This window comes from Saccopteryx leptura, chromosome 2 (genome assembly GCF_036850995.1).
Source record: "Saccopteryx leptura isolate mSacLep1 chromosome 2, mSacLep1_pri_phased_curated, whole genome shotgun sequence".
Taxonomy (NCBI): Eukaryota; Metazoa; Chordata; class Mammalia; order Chiroptera; family Emballonuridae; genus Saccopteryx; species Saccopteryx leptura.
In genome coordinates, this window is record NC_089504.1 from 60,319,142 (window position 1) to 60,337,671 (window position 18,530).

The window sequence follows — 18,530 nt, forward strand, 5'->3', positions numbered from 1 at the left end:
AACTAGTCATTCCACTCAACACCAGCCAAAAGACAGAAAAGCTACTTCTAGCCTGTCCTAGGAAGAGATAGCTTTCTTTTTTTAGGCAAGTAAATCCATTGCTTTTACTCTCTTCCAAGATGGCCGATGTTATGGTTTTCTATGAAGTCAGTGCTTCCTTAGCCCACCCACTAACAGCGCTGCTGTTGGCGGCTGTGGCTGCTTCTGTGGCAGGATTTTCAATGTGGTGTGTTTCCAAGCCTCACTCACTCATATTTAGCATCCGTGCACACTCCTCACTTCCAGTTTTTCAAAAGATTGGAGATTTCCAGTGGGGGTCTCAGGTTATCATCCCAATGGTAGCAGATCAAGCTTGATTCTTCCGTTTCCTCAGTTCTTTTGTTTGCCCATGTAGCAAGAGTTTTTGCTTTGTTAGTCTTCGATCTCCGTCCTTCAGTTAACAGTTCATTGATCATTGGCCCTAGCTTCTACTCATTTCAGTCACTGTTCCCAAATGCTGTACATAAGTCCCCTATCAGTCCAGCAGCACAAGCTATTACTCCGTCTGTGTGATCCTCATCTCCAGCAATGTGGTTAACGAAAGACAGAATAATTTATACTCTGGGCTGTACGAGCATCACATCCAGGTGTATGTTCTCCTGGTCTCCCTTTAATCCCTGGACAATTCCAGTATAGGCGTCTGAGAAGCTTTCTCTTAGCTCATTCAGATAATCCACCATGTCATAGTCTGACTTGTCCCCTTGGGCTTGGGAAGCTTGCTGCAGAGTATTCAGCACAACCTCTAGGTGGTTTTCAAACTCTCCACCAATAGCAAGGGCAATATATCACCAAACACCGACAGAATCTGTGGCTTCACAGACCTGTGGACGCTCTCATTCCCCAAATTCTCCAGTAGGAGCTGCGTCACACCATCACAGAAAGGTAAGATGCTGGACTGCAGGGCACGGCGTAAGTCTCCCCCTAAGCCCACAGCTGCCAAACAAACCTGGCACTCAGCATAATTTTTCAATCGTTTGCCCAAGAAGGGTTTAAAGGCCTCCATGTACTTTAGGAATTCACCACCCAACGCTTCCACCAGTATGTAAACTGCCATTAGGGCATCCTCTTGAACTCCCCCAGACCCAGCCGTGCTTTGGAACATCCTTAGCAGGGACGCCATGACAACATCAGAGATCTGCAAAGCATCTTGATGTTGCACTTTCTGGAGAACATTCTGAAGAGTCGCACAGAGTAAAGGCTGAAGGTCATTGAACTGGATCATATCTGATGTGCTCTGGATATGTGACTCCATCTGAAAAAACTTGTTGAGGTCGTTCCATGATGACTAGAGTTGTTTTCTAAACTGCAGGGTAACAGTCCTGGGTGCTGTTTTTCACAGTTTCCATCAGAGGTTCCTATGCAGAACTTAGGTTATGCTTGTGTCCGTCAGGTCTGTCTGTGGTCTCCAGGAGCTTCTGAACTATGAGTTCAAAAGAAGAAGACAAGCAATAGGTAACTGGTTCTTCCTGCTCACCAGCTACATCTGCAACTTCATAAGCAGCTTCATCCAGACTGGAGAAAGCCCAGCACACATTTGAAGCCCCTCTGGGTTCAGCACGGAGGCCCTCAATCAGACACTGCAGCAGGGGGTCAAGTAGACATCATTGATGGCCACCTCAGGGAGCAGCTCACAGATTCTGCCCACAGTCCCTGCAGCTGTATCCCGAACAACTACGCTGGGGTCTTCCATTAATTCTATTAGGGTGGGCATAGCCTGTGTAACTAGTGGTTTGAGCTGATTGTGCTCTGGTCCTTCCAAGGTACAGCTGAAAGCCATCACTGCTGCATCCCAGTACCACCAGTCAGCGTTCTTGATGTGTTCTTGAATGAAGGGGAGGATATGAGGGACAATGCCATTTCACAGCAGGTGGCCAGAAGCATGAGGCACCCCCAGCTGCTCTGCAGGGGTTCCAGTCATCGTCGTCATCATTTCCATCCTGCTTAGTTAGTGTCTGCATGAGGCTTGGAACCAGGTACTGTATGTAGTGCTCCCTTGGCATACAATTTGCTGGTGTGCTCAGGGGGCCAACCTTGTTCTGCTGCCTCTGATGCCTCAATGGCCAGATCCATTTCCTCATCACAGATACTGGACCAGAATTCTATCCCTTGTAGGGCCACTTCTTCAATGTCACTTTTCGTTGCTTCGATTGTGATTGTAAAAAGAGTGGGACCCATGTATGTCTCCATGTATTGATAATATAAGGACATTGTTTTCACCAGATTCTGTAAGATAGCCACTCGTACTCGTATCTGGACACTGTGTGGCTTCACAGACCACCTGCATAATAAAATGCCTTTTGGACTCTTTGTCAAAGTTTGCTTTGGTGAAGTCCAATGACTTCAGAAGTGCATTAGTAGCTGCTAGTTTCACATTATCACTAGGCTCTTCTTTCCTCATCCCTGGATTATGGCAGTCAGAATCTCATTGGATTTATCCTGTAGCTGCTCTGAGTCTATATCTTGGCAAATGTAACCAATAGCTTCCAATGTCGACTCTTTCATATGCTCTGTGCTGTTGGGGTTTGTGACATTGGCCACCAGCTGTGGAATGAGTTCAGCCACTGGTTCACTGAGATATCTGCACAAGCAATACCAGCCACACATTGTGAGGCAGAACCAAGCCGGTAAGTTTCTGTGCCCAACGTCTGCAAAACATAATTCTTGACTTCCCGTTGAGCACTAGCATCAATAGCAAGCCACCTCTGCTGATATTGTGCCTTGATATCTGGATCTTTAGTTGTCAAAGAGTTCTTGATTTGTAGATCTGCAGCAACTCTGGCAACCTGATTGTTTCCTGGATTTGCTAGCACTCTGGACAGTTCCACAAGGAAAGTGGGCAGGTTTTCCACCGCCGCATGCCCCAGGAACTTCTGCACCCCGTCCAGTTCCAGCCACTCCGGAGACACGGTCTTCTCCAGGGTGGCGACCAACTCCATGGCGGAGGCGGCGGTGGTGACTTCTCTTCTGTCTTTCCTTTTTGAACAGGTCAAGAGAAAATTCTTCCTCCTCCCAGCTCTCTGAAGGCAACCAACATTATTAATGTGTTGGGCATCCTTCCAGAAACTGTGTGTGTGTGTGTGTGTGTGTGTGTGTGTGTGTGTGTGTGTGTGTGTGTGTGTGTACAAGCAGAAGTATTAATTGCTTTTTTCCTTTTCTACACAAATAATTCTTTTTCTTTTCTACACAAATCATTGTATGCTGTATGCACAGTTGCTTTATCATGTTTTTTTCTCACTTATTGTGTCTTAGAGATAATTTGATATAATTATAGAAATAGTTTCTTCATTTAAAAAAGTTTCATTAGTATTTCATTGTGTGTTCCGCTCACAATTTATTCAGCAGTCCCCTTCTGATAGGTATTCAACCCTTTGAGTAGTACGAACGTTCATGTACGTCCTCATGCCTCCTGTCCATCCAGAGTATGATCGTAACAAAAAATTTTATTTTAAAAATTTGTAAGGCAACATTATGAAAAGGCAAATGTATGTTCTTCTTGTTTCCATAAATTGATTATCAAAAAAACATGGTTTTAAGTTAATAAAACTGGAACTGGAACTAATTTCAGTTTTTGAAAAATTCTCACCCCTGGGGGTCAGCAAGCATGAAAAAAACTCACTACTCAAAGTGTTAAAATTTCAAATCATCTGCTATTACAAGCAGTGTGGTAATGAATGTGGTTTGAGGTGGGAGCAAGTGTACATTGGCTAAATTAATACAAGAGGAACTCCTGGGCCAAAGAGCATCGGCCTCTGCAACTTTACTAGGTGCCACCAGCGGTAGCCCTGCAGGCACTGTCCCCGGTCACATTCCTGCTGACAGGGTCTGAGGAGCTCCATTGCCCTGTATTGTCAACCAGTGTTTTCAACTGTTCTGATTTTCTGCAGCCTGAAAATATCAGTGGGTTTTAATTTGCACTCTCTGATTATGAATAAAGGTGGGCGTCTTTCTTTTTTTTTTTTAATAATTTTATTTTTTTTAATGGTGCGACATCAATAAATCAGGATACATATATTCAAAGATAACATGTTCAGGTTATCTTGTCATTCAATTATGTTGCATACCTCTGTCACCTTCTATCTAGTTTTCTTTGTGCCCCTCCCCCTCCGCCTTCCCCTCTCCCTCTCCCCCCTCCCCCCGTAACCACCACATTCTTATCAATGTCTCTTAGTCTCACTTTTATGTCAAGGTGGGCGTCTTTCATATGTTTCAGAGCCATTGGCATCGGTGAGCATTTCCCACTTGGAGTTCAGGAAGAACACTGGGATTTGAGCAGGTCCCGGACCCAAGGTCAAAGCTGGCAGAACCATTGCAGCCAACCAGGACTTCCCAAGTTGTCGGTAGTGTGGTCCATTGCAAGTGTTTGGAGGCACCGGATCCCATTCTCACCAGGCTGGGGGCACCATCTGCCCTTCTGAGATGGACCAGTGGAATGCAGAGCATTTGAAGGAGGAGACATTTGGGTCCTGGCTTAACACTGATGGAACTCCAGTATCAGCTGTGGGTCAGTCCCATCAAAGCTGAAATGATCTCATGGACTGACTGAACTATCTTTTGTCCCACCAGATACCATGGAAGTAGGCATGCCTTTTTACTTTTCAGTTATTTAAAAAATATTTTTATTATGAAACAAAGAAAATACAAATATAGAGACTAGTAAAGTGAACCCCAGTACACACACTACCAAGATTAAGCCATATGAAGATTATGCCACACTTGATTCATATTTATATCTTAGTTCTGCTTTCTTCCTTTTGATTCAGATTTTAAGGCAAAGAATGTGGCCCTGGGCAGTTGGCTCAGTGGATAGAGTGTCGGCCTGGCACACGGACGTCCCAGGTTCAATTCCCGGTCAGGACACACAAGAGAAGCGACCATCTGCTTTTCTCCCCCTCCCTCTTCCCCTTCTCTCTGTCTCCCCTTCTCCCCCCCCACTTCTCTCCCTCCCTTCTCTCTGTCTCCCCTTCTCCCCCCCCCCACTTCTCTCCCTCTTCCCCTCCCACAGCCAGTGGCTTGATTGGTATGAGTATTGGCCTCCTATGAGGATAGCTTGGCAATTCAAGCACCAGCCCCAGACAGAGGCAGATCCGGGTTGGGGTGCATGCGGGAGTCTGTCTCACTATCTCCCCTCCTTTCATTAAAAAAAAAGGGCAAAGGATGTTATTTCTCTTCTACGTACTTCAGCAAACGTCTCTAAAAATGGGTGTATTTATACATAACTAGAATGCCATTACCACATCTGACAAAACTAATTCCTTGGCATTGTCAAATAGCTAGTCCTTATACAAATTCCCCAATTGTCTCAAGTCCTCCTTCTCCCTTTACTGGTGGTCTGTTTCATTCAGGGCCCTCGCACTGTGTTTGGTTCTTAGGTTTTGTAAGCACACTCGATGCCACAGCAGACCTTCCCCTGTTTGCAAGGAAACGGGATCCACTGTCCCCCATTCTGAATTTGTGTATCTGCTTCCTTGTGGAGTCGTTTAATTTGTTTCCATATCCCATATATTTCCTGTAGAGTGGAAGTGAGTTCTAGAAGTTTATTGGAGATGGATTCAAATATTTGAGTGAGTTCATGGGACATACTGGGCACCTCATACTGCATCAGTTCGGAAAGCACGTGGTAGGTGTTTTGTTCCCCTACGCAAGATCAGCGGGCCCAAGTAAGGTAAGCCAGACGCCTCCGGTCAGCCGGACGCCTCTGGTCAGCTGCACGCCTCGGTCAGCGGGACGCCTCTGGTCAGCCGCACGCCTCCGGTCAGCCGCACGCCTCTGGTCAGCCGCACGCCTCCGGTCAGCCGCACGCCTCCGTTGCAGACTTCCCTTTAGTCTCCCGCCTTGTGTGTATAGTTTCATCTACCAACTGTGTTTCCTGAATCAGTTAGTTCATTAGGAGTTTAAAACGAACATTTTCTAGTTCTGCCATTTATTTCACATTTATTAGATAGTTTTTTTTAAATATCAAGAAAAGCAGGGCTATTTGATCACCCTGGAATACTTTATACTATTTTAAAAATGGCCAATGATTTTTCTCAGGTTTCTTTGCTTCTTAATTCATCTAACCCTTTCCAATTGAGATAAATTAAAAAAAATTAAGAAGAGAACTGATTATATCATGTTTAGGCCATGTAACTAGCCTATGAGAGAGTTTTATTCTTTGTTTTACTCATTGACATTCAGTTCAGAACCATGTGTGTGTATAATTTCATAATTGATAATTGATTCTTTTTAATGACTGGTCTTGTCCTTTCTGCCTACCTTTTCTCCTCAGGGTCTGTCTCCTTGAATAAGCCAAGTATAGTAGACTGAAATATCACTGAATATTCTTTTAGATTAAAGCCAAACACCTCTTGTCTAGGTAATATATTGTAGTGACTACTGGTCATATACGTTTTAGTGAGAATGAATGCAACTGGCTTGGTCTCTGTTTCCCAGATTAGTTTAGTGAGGAAAAATAAATTTGTTAGAGAGTTGGTGGGGGAAACCAGGTCTGGGAAAGAAGTAGTCAGCAGGGAGGTGAGTTGTGTGCAGGGCACTGCCGCGGCAGTTGTGAGAAGGCTGAATTTGGTGTAGCAGTTGCAGCTGAGGGCATCTCAGGCATAAAGGAGTACTAGGAAGGAGGGAAAGAGATCAAGATGTTCCAGGAGATTTCTGCTGCTCAAGAAGAATGTGTTAGATGCTATTGTTATGGGCACCTAGAGTAGTCTTCCTCCATCACACTGTATCGTGTAGGTTGTTTCTGACGCAACTCACAGAATACTAGACCAAGAAAGACCAGTGTATGGACACGTGCATTTGTGAATAGATATTGAATGGGAGGTAATATTGTGAATAGATATTGAGTGGTTAAGTTCACAGGATTTGGGGACAGATCAAACTGGTTTCAAGTCCTGCCTTCATGATTTGGACAAGCCGCTTTAATTACATCAGCCCTCAGTTTCCCCACTTGTAAAGTGGAGATAATAATAAGACCATGGGGCTGTTTTGAAGAGTAAGTGAATAATGCAATTAAAACATTCTCCCATTCACAGAAATAAACCCTCAATAGATTGAAAAAGAGTTTAAAAGCAAAAAGTAGAAGAGTTTTTTGTTTTGTTTTGTTTTTTTTTTGCTTCTCAAGAGGAGTCTACTAGTGTTTGTAGAAAAAGATTCCTTTTTCACTAATTCAGTAGGTACACACTCCTCCAGGGATCCTTTTGCCATGGAAAATAAGAGTGACCTGGTCAACCTTCAACAGCTGGATGGATGCCCTTTAGGCATTGCTTGATTGTTCTAAATGTCAAAGGTTCCTGGCCTGATGAAAAGAAGCTTCTAGCAGTACTGATTTTTCACTCTTACGGTTTTTACTTCACCTGCCTAAGGATTATTTCCTAAAGTAAGGCTGGAACAAAATACACACTGTACCGGCACAAGGCTTTATGTTCCTCGAGTGAATGGCGCCATCTGGTGGTATTATTGCATCATTACAGTTTGGGTCTGGTCCCAGGTTTTGCATGCGCTCAGATTTACCGGGAGAGTTCCTAAGAATCTCTGTTTTGGTGATGCCTTCTTGTCTTTCACGCTTAAAGAGAACGTGCAGTCTGGTGCCATCAGCTCCGGAAATGATGGCAACATTGCTCACTGTTCCTCTCCTTCTGGCTTCACCTTACTCTGTGGCTCTCTTTGTGGCATGTTGGTGCCAAACTAACAATTCCGTTTCTATTTGTGTGATTCTCTTTATGCTTGGGAGAAGTGATGACAAATGCTAGGTACCCAGATAAAGGCAAGACAAGTCTGTTCTGAAGTAATGTTAGAGGGAATGCTTCTATCTCTGACATGTCCATTTTTGAACCCTAAGAATTTGAGACTTTCCAGTTTCTCTAATTAAAACTCACTGCCACACAAGACACTTTAGAAATGCAGTCTATGTACATGACTGTATTCACGCAGGGGTCTGAAGCACTGAGGGGCGAGCAGGAGGCCATTGTGTCAGTCTGAGGACATGAGGGACCAAGAGGCAATATTATTAACCAAGCTGATTCCAACCTCGTTACAAGGTGTTGTTTAAGTAGTAAGAGTAGCATCATTGAAAGCTAGTTAGTAATGCAGATGCTTGAGAAACACCCTAGAACTTCTTGTTCAGAATTATAACTGGCCCCACAGTGATTGGTATGCACATTAAAATTTGAAAAGCACTCTGACTTGAGGTGGTAAGTACACAATGCAGCGGACAGATGATGTACTGTAGGACTGGGCACCTGAAACCTGTGTAATTTCATTAACCAATGTCACCTCAATAAATTCGATAGAAAAATTTTTAAAGCTCTGCAAAGCACTGAGCTACAGCAGTGGCTCCCAGCCTCCGCTGCACATTAGAATAACCGGGGAGCTTTGAAAAGCCCAGAACGCCAGGCCTCACCCTGGCCCGATCTCACTGGAATCTCTGGGGTGGGGTACACACTGAGAAAGAGGTCGACCATTTAGCACAGAAACTATACAACTATCCAAAGCTGGACGTCACCGTAATGATAGTTCGGGGGCCCTTCCTCCCTGAAGACCTTACAAAAGGAATAAAAAGTAAAAGACCAGTGAGAGTGCTCTAGCAGCAAACAGGAAGGAAGTACAAGTTCTTGCTAAGAACTCTAAAATGGCCCTGGCCGGTTGGCTCAGCGGTAGAGTGTCGGCCTAGCGTGCGGAGGACCCGGGTTCGATTCCCGGCCAGGGCACACAGGAGAAGCGCCCATTTGCTTCTCCACCCCTCCGCCGCGCTTTCCTCTCTGTCTCTCTCTTCCCCTCCCGCAGCGAAGGCTCCACTGGAGCAAAGATAGCCCGGGTGCTGGGGATGGCTCTGTGGCCTCTGCCTCAGGCGCTAGAGTGGCTCTAGTCGCAACATGGCGACGCCCAGGATGGGCAGAGCTTCGCCCCTGGTGGGCGTGCCGGGTGGATCCCGGTTGGGCGCATGCGGGAGTCTGTCTGACTGTCTCTCCCTGTTTCCAGCTTCAGAAAAAAAAAAAAAGAACTCGAAAATGTGGTGGCCCAGAAAATAAGCAGAACATTCTGGTGTGGAACAGAAAAGGACCTACTTATCTCAGCCTTCTCCCACCAGGTGTTTCAAGGAAAGAAGGCTGGTGACAAAATCCTGAGAATTCTCACTGTTATCTAGCAGTAGAAATAAAAAGAACCCTAGGTAGTAATTAGCCTAAAAAAAAGTTAAGAGTGTTGTGAGTTTTTGAGACCTCAGCAGAGGCAAGATGACCAACCGATGTGGTCTGGCTGTTTTCCATGGTCCACCAGAACTGGGTGACTGTCACCTGAGGGTGTCCTCTCATGGGAATGAGGTTTACCTCCCTGTACAGGTCATGAGTAAAATCTGTTGACAACGGACCCAGGACCTTCCACAAAGACCTACACAGTCCGGGTGGAGCTCTCTCTGCCTTTAGGCTGGGAGAGTGGATAACGCTCGGCAGACTTCAAACAGCAGTTTGGATTGTGGACGACCAGGTCTCAGGTAGTCAATGGAAATTCAGATCAAAGAGAATAGATCACAAGTGTTATAAATACAGTTGCTTGCTGGGGCCAGGCAGGAGCTGTGAGGAAGAGATACCAGTTAGGAACAATATAGTAGGGAGTGGCCCGACTCCTGGGGACCAGAGAATGAAAGCTCTATGTTTAGCAGAGCTTTGTAGAGTGCGGTCCCCAGATCAGCAGCATCATCAACACCTGGGAACTTGTTAGAAATACAAATTTCTTTAAAAAAAAGCCTCTGGGAATGGAGCCTAGAAAAACCTTTTACTAAAGGCCTCACATAGCCCTGATGCTCACTAAAGTATAAGAACTGCCAATGCAGTTTCTAGCTGATTGTGGCCGTCTGAGAATGTTAGGTCCACTGTTGTTACATCTTCGGACTTATTTTTTCAAGAGGAGCTGTAACCCTGGAATTTTATGTGGAACCTTTCAATTTTTAAAATCGTTGGTAACAAATTTTGTAGAAAATAACGAGTGAACCAAAGAAAATACATGTTTGTTTCACAGGGAACAAGTTTGTTTGCTGTAAAATGTCTGGATGAAATTGCCCATGGTAAGCATGAAAATACATGACATAACTTTATAAAATACTACAGAAAAGGCATGCAAAAGATAAACAACACAGTCTAGACTCTAGAGGGAGAAAAATAGTTAAAGGAAAAGAGAACTCAAAAGTAAGATGATAGGCCCTGGCTGGTTGGCTCAGCGGTAGAGCGTCAGCCTAGCGTGCGGAGGACCCGGGTTCGATTCCCAGCCAGGGCACACAGGAGAAGCGCCCATTTGCTTCTCCACCCCTCCGCCGTGCTTTCCTCTCTGTCTCTCTCTTCCCCTCCCGCAGCCAAGGCTCCACTGGAGCAAAGATGGCCCAGGCGCTGGGGATGGCTCTGTGGCCTCTGCCTCAGGCGCTAGAGTGGCTCTGGTCTCAACATGGCGACGCCCAGGATGGGCAGAGCATCTCCCCCTGGTGGGCAGAGCGTCGCCCCTGGTGGGCGTGCCGGGTGGATCCCGGTCGGGCGCATGCGGGAGTCTGTCTGACTGTCTCTCCCTGTTTCCAGCTTCAGAAAAATGAAAAAAAAAAAAAAATGAAAAAAAAAAAAGTAAGATAATAAAAGGGAAAGAAAATGGAGTGATTACATTTAAAGACACTTGAGACATATCCCTCTGCCTCAGGTGCTAAAAAAGTGGCTCTGGTGGCAACAAGCAAGGGCCCCAGATGGGCAGAGCATTGCCCCCTAGTGGGCTTGCCGGTGGATCCTGGTCCCGGGCATGCCCGAGAGTCTCTCTGCCTCCCCTACTCTCACTGAATTTTTTTTTTTAGAAGGAGCATTGTGAATGCAGCCAGATGTCTGGAGATTTCCTGGGTGTCCAGTGCCCGTCCACCAGGAGGCCTGCTCTTTAATCTTCGTCAGATCTTTCCGTGTGACTTTAGGCATGCCACCTCGGTTTCTCGTCCGGAAAGAGGGGGTGCAGAATCTGTCTGTAAAGGTAAAGACAAAAATACCACTACCCTCCTGAAGTTTGGGCTAGAATCCTTGATTCTAGGCACTGTTCATAAAGTGTAGAGCTACCAGGATAATAGCATGATGACTATGAAGAACTACTCACAGAAACGAGGGGATCAGGGAACGTGCAGATACGCCAGTACTGTCAGCCTCTTGTACAGCACACTTTCACCAATGAAATAAAAGTTGGTTCTACATCTCATTTGCATAGTTGAACACCTTTATTTGACTTGTCATTTGCTTTTCTGATGTTCCTATTTAATTTTTAAAAAATCTAATGCTTCTTTTTTTAACGCTTCATATTCATTTTGAAATATCCCCTAATTTTCGTGAGCAGTTTTATTTATTCAGTTATTGACTTAATCCCCACATATTTATAGCACCCCTACTATGTGCCAGGCCTGGCGCTTGACATAGCAAGGAACAAAAGAGTTCAGCTGCCATGGAGCTTTTTTTTTTTTTTTTTAAATAGTTTATTCTTTTTTTTATACATTTTAAAATTTATTTATTCATTTTAGAGAGGAGAGAAGGGGAGGGAGAGAGAGAGAGAGAGAGAGAGAGAGAGAGAGAAGGGGGAGGAGCAGGAAGCATCAACTCCCATATGTGCCTTGACCAGGCATGCCCAGGGTTTTGAACCAGCGACCTCAGCATTTCCAGGTCAACGCTTTATCCACTGCGCCACCACAGGTCAGGCAGCCATGGAGCTTTAATAGTCCAGGGGGGAAGCTGAAAACAAGTATGAATATAAACACAGATAAAGATAAGCTACGAGCTGATAACTAAAATGCTCCTGAGTGGGATGGCTAATTTTATGTGTCAATATAACTAGGTTCAGGGATGCCCAGAAAGCTTGTACAGCAGTGTTCCTGGGTGTGTCTGTGAAGCTGTTTCTGGGAGCGGTCAGCCTCTGAACCAGAGAACCAAGTCCAGCAAATGGCCTCCACCAGTGCAGATGGGCATCACCCGCTCAGTCCCTTGAGGGCCTGAGCAGAACAAAGAGTCAGAGGAAGGTGAATGCGTGCTCTCTCTGCTTGCTCTGACAGAGGGGCTCATGGTTCCTGGGCTTCCGAACTCCGGCTGACACTGTCAATCCCCCATGCTCAGGTCTTCCAGCAAGGACTGAGTCACACCAACGGCTTTCCCGGCTCTCCAACTTGCAGGCAGACAGCAGTTCAGGGAAGGTCTCGGCTTCCAGAACTGTGTGAGCCAACTTCTATAATAAATCTCTCCCTCTCTCTTTGTATATAGATACAGATACATGCATCCCAGTGGTTCCTCTTCTCTGTAGAACTCTTGAGTATGTGACAGACTCGAAAAGGGCCTGGGGTCACACAAACCTGGTACACTGGAGGAACTGAAGAAGCCAGTGTGCCTGGGGGAACGTGCAGAGAGCGGTGAGCTGAGACGCAGGCTTTGGGGGATGTGCTAAATGTTGACTGCCTATCCCAGGTGCAGTGCGAAACCATTCTGGGGTTTTCAGTAGGGGAATGATACAATACGATTTTGTATTCGTGTCTGGAATGTCTCCATGAAGACAGTAGTCTCCTGAAGGCAGGACCAGGGTCCGTGTTTCTCTGAATGCCTCGCAGACCCAGCACTGTGTGCTGCCTGACGGGGTGGGTTTTGGTGGTGATTCATTTAACTATAGACTCAAGGGTTTGTTTGCTTGCACGAGATAAAAACAGGATATCCAGGATATCTGTGTTCCCTGTAACACAGTATGGGGAAACAAGGGTTATTTTAATGTACTAAAAGGATAAGTGTCTTTCTGTTCACACACACACACACACACACACACACACAGACACACAATTTGTTCAAGGGAGACTATTACCACTGGAAATCCATAAATGATTCATTACTTTTCCTAACCTCTCTCTATTTCTAGTTGCAGACTTTTTTTTTCTTTTTAAAAAATTAAAAAAAATTTTTTTTAGTGAGAAGAGGGGAGGCAGAGAGACAGACTCCCACATGTGCCCTGACCAGGATCCACCTGGAAAGCCCACTAGGGGGCGATGTCCTGCCCATCTGGGGTGCTGCTCCATTGCTTAGCTCCTGAGGTAGAGGCCTTGGAGCCATCCTCGGCGACCAGGGCCAACTCACTCCAATCAAGCCATGGCTGCAGGAGGGGAAGAGAGAGAGAGAAAGAAGGGCAGCTGGGAGGTGGGTGGAGAAACAGATGGGCACCTCTCCTATGTGCCCTGACTGGGAATTGAACCTGGGATATCTGTACACTGGGCTGACGCTCTACCACTGAGCCAACCAGCCAGGGCTATTTCTTTTTTCAATTCTCCTAAAAAATTGTCCAGCTAATAAACAGGTTCAAAGGCAAAGGGAGCTTCCAAAGGTTATGAGAAAGTGCCAGGCTCTTGAAAGACCTCCATGGATACAAAAGCATAATTCTCAGAGAGCTCTTTTGAAATGTCATTCACCTTCCTTTCTCATAGGAAATCAGGGCCCAGAAAGAAATGAACTAACGTTACAGTTCATCTGGATCTTGTTACTCAAACTAGGAAGAGGATGGTAGAGGAGCATGGACCCAGCAGAAGCAAGTCCATTTGGAGTTTTATAGTTTCCTATTAAAAAACAAATAAGAAACAAACAAAAATACAAAATACAGGTGCAAAAAATACCATAGGAAACATTTTCCCAATTGCAAAACATATCAAAATATATAAACATGTATGAAACATTTTATTGGCCGCTGGTGCTTGGCTGCAGATCGTTGATGTCGTCATCTGAGGCAGCAGTTGGGGTTACCGGAGTTGGTTTTTTCATAAACATGTGTGATCACATTCACTTTCTTTCCTCCTTCATACTTGTTCATTGATTGCTTTCTCATATGTGCCTTGACCAGAGGGGTACAGCAGAGTGAGTGGCCCCTTGCTCAAGCCAGTGACCTTGGGCTCAAACCAGCGACCATGGGGTCATGTCTATGATCCCATGCTCAAGCCAGCGCCCCTGCACTCAAGCTGGTGAACCCATGCTCTAGTTGGATGAGCCCGTGCTCATTTTCGTGTCGAGATCGATGGCCTTTCTTTCCTTCTTGGCAGGTTGAAGCATAGACAAAGACAGTTTCCTCTTGGTAGACATCTTGGGAGGGGTTTGATGAAAAATATCCAAGACACAAAACACAAATTGCTGTACCGAGTCTGGGATAACAGTTGAAATGGTGCACGCGGAGATGGTAATGCTGCCTGAAGCTGGTCCGCACTGTCGTACACCCAGCTGGGCAACGCTTGCGCTGCCAGACGTGGAGCAGTCGTGGCTAGTGATTGTGGTCGTAAAGTCGAATGGTCGTAAGTTGCATAGGTCGTAAGTCAATCAATATCTGCAGTGGCACCGAGGTGAACTGACCCAGTGCCTTGACCCAGCATTTAGGGATGAGCCGCAGAGAAGTTTAGTATGCGCTTGCAAAAGTGCACATAGAGTCTCTCTCTTGACTTCCTGTTTAGTTCCCTCTGCACACAGAGTCACCAGATGCTGCCACTCTCAGGTGGGCTGTTAATTTCATCCTGGGGACCTGGTGGACCAGTCTTTTTTCTCTCTTTTTTTTTTAAATGTCCCTTCTTGGATTAACTAGTATGGGACTCAATTTGTTGGCCCCGTGTGTCACCTTTGCCCATTACTCAAACACACCCTTTTATACTCTCTAGCAGAGGCAGGGAATGGGATTTTATTTGAATCCATTCTCCTGCCTACAGAAAAAACCTCCTATGTACAGAGTTGCCCATGCCCTTTCAAAAATATTCTCAGGCCTGATCTGTGGTGGCGCAGTGGATAAAGCGTCGACCTGGAAATGCTGAGGTCGCCGGTTCGAAACCCTGGGCTTGCCTGGTCAAGGCACATATGGGAGTTGATGCTTCCAGCTCCTCCCCCACTTCTCTCTCTCTGTCTCTCCTCTCTCTCTCCTTTCTAAAAATGAATAAATAAAAAAATTAAAAAAAATATTCTCAGTAGGAAACCCCATTTATCCCAGTAAGGAAGTGTCTCCCTCTGCCAACTAGGACTGTTCTTAGTTCACAGATCTCCTTTGTTCTGTTCCTTGGCAATCTCTTTAATTCAGGGAATGCAAAGTCTCTGGGCCAGTGTTATCTGCACTCTGGGAGGCAGTGTGCAAAGTGATTAAGGAAGCCGGTTCCTCGAGCCACACCACCTGCGTCCCGGCTCTAGTTCTGCCACTCAGCACTGGGGCACTTACTGCCTGAGGCAGCCTCCCCGTGCCTCAGTTTCCCCAACTAGGAGGATAACACCAGGATGTTCCTCATACACTCCTGAGAAGATTAAATCTGAAGTGTCTAGATAAGGCCCTGGCCAAGAGTAAGTTTATGTAAGTTGTCTCTATTATTATTTCACCTTGGATAATAGGAAAAAAAATATTTTTAGACTAAAGTCTCCTTAGCAGCTTTTTTCTTTCTTACTTGGTAGGACATGTGTGGGTAAGGAATATTAATACATGTTCCTACAGCTAATGAGATACAGAGACTGAAAATCACTGAGTTTTTTATATCCCTTCTCAGTCTCACCCCGACCCCAGTCCCACATAGCTGCGTCTTGGTTCCTGCCGCTGTACATTAGATTGGTCTTTCCCGGAATGTCATAGGAATGGAAGCACACAGTAGGTATCTTCTGTGTCTGACTTCCTTTGCTCGGCGCAGTGTTCTTCAGGTTCACCTGAGTGGTTGTTCATACTTGTTTACTTTTATTGCTGAGTAGCATTCCATGGCAGGGACATCACGATATCACAGTTTGTTTCTCCATTCACCTGTGATGAATTCACTCACGAGTTGGGCCCGTATGAATAAGGCTGCTATAGCATCATGTAGAAGGCTTTATGCAGACACGTGTTTTCATTTCTCTTAAGTGGGATTGCTGGGTTGTATGGCCAGTGTAGGTTTTCCTTTATAAGCAACTTCCAAACTGTTTTCCAGAGTAGTGGTACCAGTTTTCATTCTCACCAGCCATGTATGAGTTCCAGTTGTTCCACATCGCCAACACGTAGTACTGTCCAATTAAAATAACAACAAACAAACAAAAACACTAGCTGTTCTAATAGGAGTGTATGCTAGTTCCTTATGGTTTTAATCTGTATTTCATTGATGACTAATCATGTCAGGTCTTATTAGGAATTTGTGTATCTTCTTTGATGAAGTGTCTGTTTTAGTCTTTTACTCATTTTTTTTTTTTTTTGTATTTTTCTGAAGTTGGAAATGGGGAGGCAGTCAGACAGACTCCCGCACGCGCCTGACCGGGATCCACCCGGCATGCCCACCAGGGGGCGATGCTCTGCCCATCTAGGGCGTTGCTCTGTTGCGACCAGAGCCATTCTAGCACCTGAGGCAGAGGCCATGGAGCCATCCTCATCGCCTGGGCCAACTTTGCTCCAATGGAGCCTCGGCCGCAGGAGGGGAAGAGAGAGACAGAGAGGAAGGAGGGGAGGAGGGGTGGAGAAGCAGATGGGCGCTTCTCCTGTGTGCCCTGACCGGGAATCGAACCCGGGACTCCTGCCCGCCAGGCCGACGCTCTACGACGCTCTACCACTGAGCCAACCAGCCAGGGCCTTTTACTCATTTTTTGAAAATTGGGTTGTTTGCCTTTTTATTATTGAATTGAAAGAGTTCTTTATGTATTTCAGTTGCAAGTCCTTTTCAAATATACGTATTAGAGTTATTTTCTTCAAAGCTAATTTTTAAAACCTTTGCTCCTTCCAGGATATATGGGGTGTTGATCAAGAGTCAACTTACCAGCCCTGGCCGGTTGGCTCAGTGGTAGAGCGTCGGCCTGGCGTGCAGGAGTCCCGGGTTCGATTCCCAGCCAGGGCACACAGGAGAAGCGCCCATCTGCTTCTCCACCCCTCCCCCTCTCCTTCCTCACTGTCTCTCTCTTCCCCTCCCGCAGTGAGGCTCCATTGGAGCAAAGATGGCCCGGGCGCTGGGGATGGCTCCTTGGCCTCTGCCCCAGGCACTAGAGTGGCTCTGGTCACGACAGAGCGACGCCCCAGAGGGGCAGAGCGTCGCCCCCTGGTGGGCGTGCCGCGTGGATCCCGGTCAGGCGCATGCGGGAGTCTGACTGTCTCTCCCCGTTTCCAGCTTCGGAAAAAAAAAAAAAAAGAGTCAACTTACCCTCAAATAGCCTCAGCTCAGGGATCCCTTAAAGAAACTCCAAGTAGAAGCTAATATAATGTCATATGCCAGTTTTGCCTCAGTGGAAAAAATAAAGAAACACCAAGGAATTGCTTGCCTTTGCAACCCTGTATTTCTTCCATTCTTAGAGCTAAATGTTTACTCTTAGAGTTGAAAACACTGCTGTGTGAGCCTAGAAATAGTATCCATCTAGCGCTGTCTGTCGGAAAAACAGCTCTGGCACCCAACATTCCCAAACTTGCAATGTGGAACAGACAGATGGTTTGCCCATCACAGCAGGGGTCCATCCCATTTCTGAAAAGTTGTTTCTTTCTTTTGCAACATCCTGGCTTTTATAAGTGAGTAGTTGTACCAGATGGTCCGCCCCCACCTCTTTGATGCTCTTCTAGCACAGAATGAAGTTATCCCAGACCTGCAGGTAGGTCTTATCTGTTCTGCAGGCTTAGAGGATGGACGCTGAAGGACACTCCAGTCCCACAGAGTAGGACCTAGGAGGCATTGATCCAACCAGGAAAATAAACCTCTCAGCCAAATGCAACTGAAGGAGAAAATGGTCTGAAGGAGAAAATGGTGGTTCATGTAGTGAGGAGACTTCTCATTTCCATCATTCTTGAACAGATAGTAAAATAATAGAAATCCTGTCTAATTTAACCAAGCATTACTTGTTGCTAGGTACTGTGCTAAACAGTTCACACAGATCTTCTCATTGAGTCTTCATAGGAACCTCAGGAGACAGTCTCTTTTATTATCCCCACTTCAGATATGGAAACTGAGGCTTACGGAGAGGACATGATCAATAATGGGAGAGCTGGGCATGCACTCATGGCTGTCACCAAATCGGTACCTTGAGCTACCTCAGAAACCTTTTCCCCTCACAGACAAGGAGTTAGTCTTTGTTGTTAGCTTATATTTTCTTTTTTTCTGTCTGACTGCCTTTTCTTTGCTGATCCCACAAGTTTGCAGAAGAGAGGATGGGGCCCATTGGTTTTTGAGTCCTTTGCTTAGGACAGAATTCCTGGTGTGTGTGTGTGTGTGTGTGTGTGTGTGTGTGTGTGTGTGTGTGTGTCTGCGCGTGCGCACGCACGTGTGAGTGTGGTGGGGGTCGGGGGGCTCTACATCATCTACACGCTGACCTATTGACTGATCCGTGCACACAGAACAATCCCTCATCCGCACCTGTGCTAAGGCTGTTATGTCCTGTTTTCTTTATGATAGAGAGAAGGCTGACCGATGACATTCTGCAGATATATTCCAAGACCTTCATGAGAGCCCCCTATGTCTCAGTATCCTTCCTTTTTTCATAAAATGCTTTCTAGATTTTGAGAAGAGAGTTACCCAGGTGATCTGA

The 18,530-nt window shown here is 45.9% G+C and overlaps 1 pseudogene; it reads right to left on the reverse strand.

Annotated features, from left to right (window-relative positions):
- Positions 1–290: 290 nt before the first annotated feature.
- LOC136393009 (importin subunit beta-1 pseudogene) lies at positions 291–2,975 on the reverse strand (annotated as a pseudogene).
- Positions 2,976–18,530: the final 15,555 nt, after the last annotated feature.